Consider the following 7587-nt stretch of genomic DNA (forward strand, 5'->3'; position numbering starts at 1 on the left):
TTCTGTTCTCCTTGCAGGTACACACACACCCAGCACATACACATTTCATGAAGCACTGCTCAGCGCTGCCCTATCCCTGTATTGTACCCTTCCCAGTCACACATACACCCAGAGCCGAGTCACAACTCTTGCGTTGTGTAGCACTTCCACATCTACCTGATGTAGGGTAAGGGTGAGTTAGCATACAGCTGTGGAACTTTTAAAAAGGTGAGTGAACCTGTAGGCCTCAATCCAGTGATAGGGTAAAAAGTACCTGTTAACTACTGCTGATCACTACACGGTATACTGCCACCACCGCGTACGGCTGTTTTACTCCTGGTGAACGTGGTAGCCTTTCACCACTATGAGGGTAGAGCTTTGGGAACCCCAAGTTCAACAAGACCACAATCTGTGAGACAGGCCTATGTGATGGCATGCACATGTGATCTGTGTCTGCCTATGACAGCAAAGATCAGCAGTAGGGATCCAGACAACAGTACAGTTGGGCACTCAGGGTAGGGGTACACGTCCATTACCATGCAGAGGACTTTTCTGTCCCAACAATTTTCCTTTCAGAAATGATGCAAAATGCTGATCTGGCATTTTGTGCTATTTTTAGCGTGAAATTCTTCCTTACATTCATTTTCATGGTCCATATGACACTAAAAAAGTGAACACTTGCATGTGATGTGAACAGCCACTCGTTTTATTCATTCACATTGTTCCCGTGCTCCCACAATCACATTTTTAAATAAATGAAAGCTGAATATGCAACATGGTGTAATACTTTAATCATGGGCATTTTGTGGAATTAGTCTGACTTGAAATGCAGGAAAGTTTTTCGATTATGCCACTGTAAACAAAAATTTTCACTTGCCTACCTTTTGCCCAAATAAATAAAATGAGCACCCTTGAGTTAATTAACAGTACACATTGGCATCAGTATCAAGAGATCACTCTGGGAGTCATTGTTCACTTTACAAAGCATATATTTCCATACTGGCCTTGTTGAGATACTCCAGCGACAAGCTCTGAAACAGAGATGGCTCACTTCATAGGGGTTCATGAAGTGAATCATTAGACGTGTTCCAATTTCACTTCAGTAGTCTAAAGTTGTACAGAACTGCTTAGCACCACAGTACCAGACCCTCATAGTGACAGGAAAAAACACAAACTGCCTGTTTGAATGATTGGCAGGCTATGCTCAGCCTATCACACATGCACTATTTGTGTTGTATAGATCACTGACACACTTGCACTCTGTTAGTGATCATTGGTCTGAAAATATAGCCTGCAGCTCGCTGTATGTCAGCGATTGAAAGCAAATTACAGGCCCTGTATCACACTCACAATGTGATTACTCAACCAATCACCATGCAGCTCAAGCCACATGGTGGTTTGCTGTTTCAAATGCCCTGGCACTGTCAATCACTCCATAAGTGATACAGGGCCTCCCACGCTGCTGGAAGAGAAACCCAGGGGTATATTTGAAAGGGATTTCAACACCAGAACATAACTTTCAGCAGTGTTCTGGTGGCGATATACCCTTTTCAATATTTACAACGCAGAATTAAGCCACTTTTCATGGCTTAACGCCGCTTTGTAAATAAGGCCCCTTTACAGGCATCATTTAGCGTGAAAGGGGTGTGCAATGGATTTTGCTGTGGGAATTCAACCACAACACCCATTGAATTTGACGCTGCCCCAGATTTACAAGAAGGTGTAAATCTGAGGCAGCGGCAAAAACTAACGCCATCCATTAGCAGGATTTGAATGGCAAAACAAGGAGAAATACTTTTATTTCTCCTCGCCTTTCCTTTTTCTATGTGTGCTGCTGAATGAGTAAAATAACATTAATGATTGTTTATGTGCAGGAAAGTGTCACTTCCTGCACATAAACAATCATTAAATAATGACGATATATGAATAATGATGATTTGCTACTTCTATGTGTGCTGGATTCTGCAGCACACATAGAAGTAACACATTGCAATTAGTGATTGTTTATGTGCAGGAAGGGACACCTTTCCACACATAAAAAAATAATTGAACTATGGTGCAAGGGTGCCTGCATTGGCATTAGGCAGCTAAATTTAGCGCATCGCTAGGGAAAACACAGGGGTGTACTGTATTCTTGTGAATACAGCACAGCCCTGCTCTGTGAAAATGTCAGAGCACTGCACTGCCAAATTTAGCACATCTCTGCATTAATTATGCCCCCAAGTAAGAACCGAGATGCAACCAGTGCAGAACTCTCAACACGGTAAGTGTACGCAAGAGAGTCCTGCTCTCGTTGATTCCTTTCTGCCAGGGGTGGTGATCCGTTGATTCCTTACTGTGAAGGTAGGGGATGCGTCGATCTTCGGACACGTGCCCTTAATTTCCTACTGCAGGGCCACGTTAATAAAGAACTTGGCTCACAGGGACAATGCGCCGAAAATCTGGATGCACTGGGTCGATGAGGCAGTGGCAGAACAGGCGCTGTGTTGATTTCCCAGTTGCGAAGCAGGTGATGCATTGCTTTCTTCAGCCGCATAGCAGGGCCCGTGTCGAAGTTGGAGCGTGCACCACGGATTTCTGTGAAATGATGCTTGGGACTTGGGACTCGAGTTGCAGTGATGCTTCAGCCGCACGGCAGGCACTGCGTCGCTTCTGCGGCCGCACATGCCAATGCTTTGGTCGGGAAAAACAGGCACTGAGTCGACACGTGGATTTTCTTGGTTCTTTGCAGCAAAATTACCTCCAAGGACCCAGAACTGGAGTTGTCATCACTTGGCAGGTGAGAACTCCCAGAACAGGAGTTCAGGGGCTGCAGTTGAAGTCTTTGATGGCCCTGAGACATCTTAACAGGAGTCAAGAACACACAAGCCCTTGGAAAACCTTGGCAAACAGGATGTAGAAAGCAAAGTCCAGTCCTTTCATTGCCCAAGATAAAAGCAGCAAGCAGCAGGCCAAAACACCAAAGCAGACAGCAAAGTGGCAGTCCGTTTTGAAAGCTTCTCCAGCTCTTTTTCTTAGGAGAATGTCATCTTAGTCCAGAAGTGTTGTGAAGTTATGGTGTCACAGCTCCAGTACTTATACTAGCTTCTACCTTTGAAGTAGGCAAGCTTCAAATGAAAGCCTTTGTAGTGCAGAAGGCCCTGCCCTTACCTGACCTGGCTCCAGGCACACTACAGGGGATGGGGTGTGTAAAGCTGATCTCCAGAATAAGAAAGTACAGGAGGCAATCCAAAAGTAGAGAAGGTTTATTCTCAGGTACAAAGTAAAAGACCACCAGTCCAGACAGCAGTTACCTTACAACTGCCTGGCATCAATCTCCAACCTCCCCAGCATTCGGTTGCTAAGCTATGACAAATAGAATGCAGGGCACAGCCCAGCAACACAGGCAAGGAAGATAAGAGTAATACACATAGGAAGGATAAGAATATTAGAACATAAGTTAAATCACAACACATCTCCCTCCCCAAAACATATGAAAAAGGTTGCACAACAGTAACACATCTGACCTAGAGAAAACAAATTGTACTAATGATAAGTTAGGAAAATTTAAGTATAACTTTGCAAAATAAACAAAAAGTGTAATTCCTCTAAAACATTTTATAGTCCTTGTGCCAGCACGGTCTGAACCTCAACTTTCGTTGACCTCCACGATTAGGAACAGTAGGAACATTGCTGTGACGTTCAGGTTTAGAGTTGTCATAGGATTTATTGGAAAACATGTGACTGTGTTCCCATTCAGAAGCACCAGAACCTGGTTCCCATTTAACAAGTCGAGGCATACTCCACACTTCACCAGAGTCTAAGACAACAACATTTTTCCTAACTTCCTTAATAATGAATGGACCGATAAATCGTGACTGTCCTTTTCTCAGGAGACCAGGTCTCTTGATTAACACTTCATCTCCCACACTCCAATGTCTGAGAAAAGAGGAATGCCTCGAATCAAAGTTTTCTTTATATATCTTGTATATCGCACTACTCACCCGCAAGGGTCTCTAGGCGCTTGTACGAATACCGCTGTGGAACCCATCCTGGCTTTCCCTGTGAGGCGTCCACTCCTGGGCACCCCCAAGGTGGAGGCCAGGCATCCTTAGCGTTGTGGGGGCCGTTGTGGAGATTAAGCAAGCTATTGCCCAGAGTTGCAGAGTGGGACTCCATGATTGGAATAGGCACCGAGGCAAGAATTATCAGGTCTGTGGAACTTTTGAGCCCAAGACCCGCCAAGGTGGGGAATTGAACCCTGGTCCCAGGCTAGACCTCTGCATCAAGGTCTGCCGCTCTAATCATTGAGCCACACTTCACCGTATTAAAACAACCGGTTCATCCATTTGTACATCCTTGATATTTAAATTTAGCCAGGCAGGACTTAATTTGTCATGTGGCTTCCTCCCTCTCAGAATAGAGAAAGGAGAGACTGATGTTAAACAATTGAGAGTATTGCGGTGGGCCCACCACGTTTCCCTAACCATCTTTTTGAGCGAGGATCTAGTTTGTATTGCCCTTTTGGCACAAGACTTAACTATCCTGCTAGGCCATTAGCTTGTGGAGAATACAAAGCTGTTTTGAAATGTGTGATGGAAAACTCCTTCAAAAACCTGTTCATCTCATGAGAGACAAACTGAACACCATTGTCGGTAATGAGGTGTTTTGGTATTCCTTCTCTTGAAAACTCATCTGAAAGAAACTCCACGACAGTTCTAGTGTTCACAACAGGCACACACTTCGTAACTACCCACTTGGAAGTGTAATCCACAAGCAACAGCACATAGCGCTCATCATACGCAAAGGACTCAAATGGTCCAGCAATATCCAAACCTAACTTGGACCAAGGTTCAGTGGGAAATTAAAGTGAAAACCTCTGAGCTGGCCTATGTACTTAATTAACTGATCTATTCAGATTCTGCATTGACCATTTTGCATGCCAAAAATCATTCCATGTTGTGACATTGTTAACATAGAACTGCCATCAGTCTGTTAGAATTTATATACAAAACATTATTTTTATTATTTCTTTTTTTTTAACTTTTTGTACAGTGTATTTATTAATTTACACTTGATTTAGAAAAAACAAAAACATTTGACTTAAAACAGACAAAAACATTTTGATTTTACAATTATAGTTTAAATGCAGACATATAAAAAAGTATACATCCTAGACATCTGAAACATAAAAACCATTTGCTAACCATCCATACTTGCATTCATACAAAAGAGGATAGAGAAGGTATTTTTTCAAAGAGAGTTGAAAAAGGGAAGAAAAAGGGTTATAGAACTCTTGTATTGGTCAGATTTCTCAAATTGACAAGATGGTAAAGGTCAATTTATTGTAACACTCTGTTGTAAATAATCTCGCGGTCAACGCGCGTTTCAGTGGGAAACCACCTTCTTCAGGACCAACTGCGTAGTGTTAGGAGAAGAGCTATGTACAAAAGATGTCTTGGTGTCTGCAGAAGAGACAAAAAGAATTAGCATTGGCATAAGGGGAATGCAATTTATTTCAAAAAAGGAGATTACTTCCTTATCTTAGAAATGTCATATTCTTTGAGTGCTAGTCGTGCGTCATAGATGTGTATAGAATAAAAACTAGTAGATCATTCACCAAAGTGTGAGCTGTGAGACAAAGTGCAACTACTATGAGGCCCATTGGTGTAATAGGGGTTGAGTTGGTGAAAAGAGAAAAGGAGATACCATAAGTAAGCCTTGGTTATATCATACCAAAAAGAGTCTTGCAGCACCTAGGTGGTAGTGCTAGAACGGCTAACTTACGCGTCATAGGACAGAGGGCATACGACCCACTGTGAAATTCATCTGTGCTGAGTAATACAGTAAAAGCAATATCTGAAACAAAAAATGTATTATGATTAATGAGGCTAGTCCTGATGGGGTTGTGATGACTATGCCAGTAATAGGAATTACAGTACCTCAAACGGCTAGAATTGGGAGGTACGTTCACATTCAGATATTTGTTGATATATCTCCAAAAATTATGTGGCATCAGCTGCGGTAGTACTGCAGGAAAAGAGAAGGTTTATGTACATGGCAGGTCAAAGTTGTATATGTCTTCAAAGTTAGATGAAAGGGAATAAAGACATATTACTGCATCGAGAGCTAGTTACCTTTTCAAAACTTGGGAATATTTTTGAGAAAGACAAAAGCCAGAAATCCGATTCAGGGTATCTCTGTACTGTTCGGGGTGGTTGCTTTTTATTTGGATATGGTAGGTAAGTAGGATCCCGACTTGTCTGTATGAAAGAAAAAGCACATGTCAAGACGAGTTGCCTATATCGATGATAGTACAGCTGCGCTTATGATGCAAGTTACGCGTAAGGGGCAACCGGTATATCTAGGGATTTCAATAGCATGCTGTCCCGTATCGGGAGTTTCATGCATTATAAGGTCTGATACTGAAAGTAATTCCCAAGGAATATAGTGTTATAACATGTTAGGGCAGTGTGCCTGTTCCGAAGATGGTACACAACGCAAGGTAAGACCCATATAAAGTTACAAGCTCCTATCACGGAACGCGGCAATTTTTTACCGGCAAGGTGTAAGAGCTGAAAGTAAGTTGCCAAAATATGCTAGTGACAGCTAAGAGGGACTACGTAAGGCTAAATTGAGTGCCCGCTAGGACTGTTGACTTCTTACCTATTCCTGCCGAAGTTTTACCGAGCGATATCAGTGCCGAGCAGCCGGAAAGTTGGAAGCTGACTCTAGCGTGATTTTATCGTGGACGATTGCTCGCGAGACTTCCACCCATTGTATTCTATTAGAGATATCTCTTCGTAATGTTGGACGCCATGTTGGAAGGGAGTACGGTCGATCTGAGTCCTGTATAGACTAAATTAAAAGTATAGTGCACGGCATGTTCCAGCTAATTAGGGAAATAAAGGTTACATAATTATTATAAGGTGTGTATTTGTTTCATCAAATATATTAAAGCATGGAGAACCTCACGACGAGTGTTTCTACGTATCTGTGGGCGCCATTTTGAAGAGGGATTTAACCTTTCTAGGTCCCCTATTAGGAGACACTGAACTACGTATATTTAAGCGCCATTTTGAAGAGGAGTTTAACCATACTGGGTCCCATGGTGGAAGCTCTGAGATTGTGTATTGCAACCTATTGTAGCCGGTATGTAAGATATGTGTGACACTAGTACTAGGTTGTCTCCTTCTGATCTATCCAGACATGAAATACCTTAAAGCGTAGATAGGCGTCTACTATCTCTAGTGAAGGAATATCTAAATTTTAGACTTTGAGTATTAGAGTCCCATGTGGCAGTCATGCGGAAATCTATTCACTGTGTTTTGCTTTGGAGAGCTACATGAGTCAGTCATATAGGAGATCCAGTCAGTGTGGTTTAGTTGAGACTGGATTGGTTGCAGCATGGATAATATATATATGTGGATCAAAGTCCAGATAGATGACATCAGGTAATAATCCATGTAATCTCCTCATTGAGGCCCCTGCGAACTGTGTCGCAGTGAAAAATCCAGAAAGTCTCTCTGTTCTTTCGCACCTTATTCGTTTCTTGTCCTTGTCTCGAGATTACTTTTTCAAGGATCAACCATTTGAGATCATGTTCACTGTGGTTATAGTCAGAAAAGT

The 7587-nt window shown here is 42.4% G+C and overlaps 1 long non-coding RNA gene across 1 annotated transcript; it reads right to left on the reverse strand.

The window, feature by feature from the left end:
* Positions 1-5221: 5221 nt before the first annotated feature.
* Positions 5222-5813, reverse strand: LOC146860005 (uncharacterized). The gene is made up of 2 exons (XR_014979078.1): positions 5746-5813; positions 5222-5423 (listed from the first exon to the last, which is right to left on the reverse strand). It is a non-coding gene; the product is annotated as an uncharacterized LOC146860005 (long non-coding RNA).
* Positions 5814-7587: the final 1774 nt, after the last annotated feature.

This window comes from Triturus cristatus, chromosome 3_1, assembly GCF_964204655.1.
Source record: "Triturus cristatus chromosome 3_1, aTriCri1.1, whole genome shotgun sequence".
Classification (NCBI taxonomy): domain Eukaryota; kingdom Metazoa; phylum Chordata; class Amphibia; order Caudata; family Salamandridae; genus Triturus; species Triturus cristatus.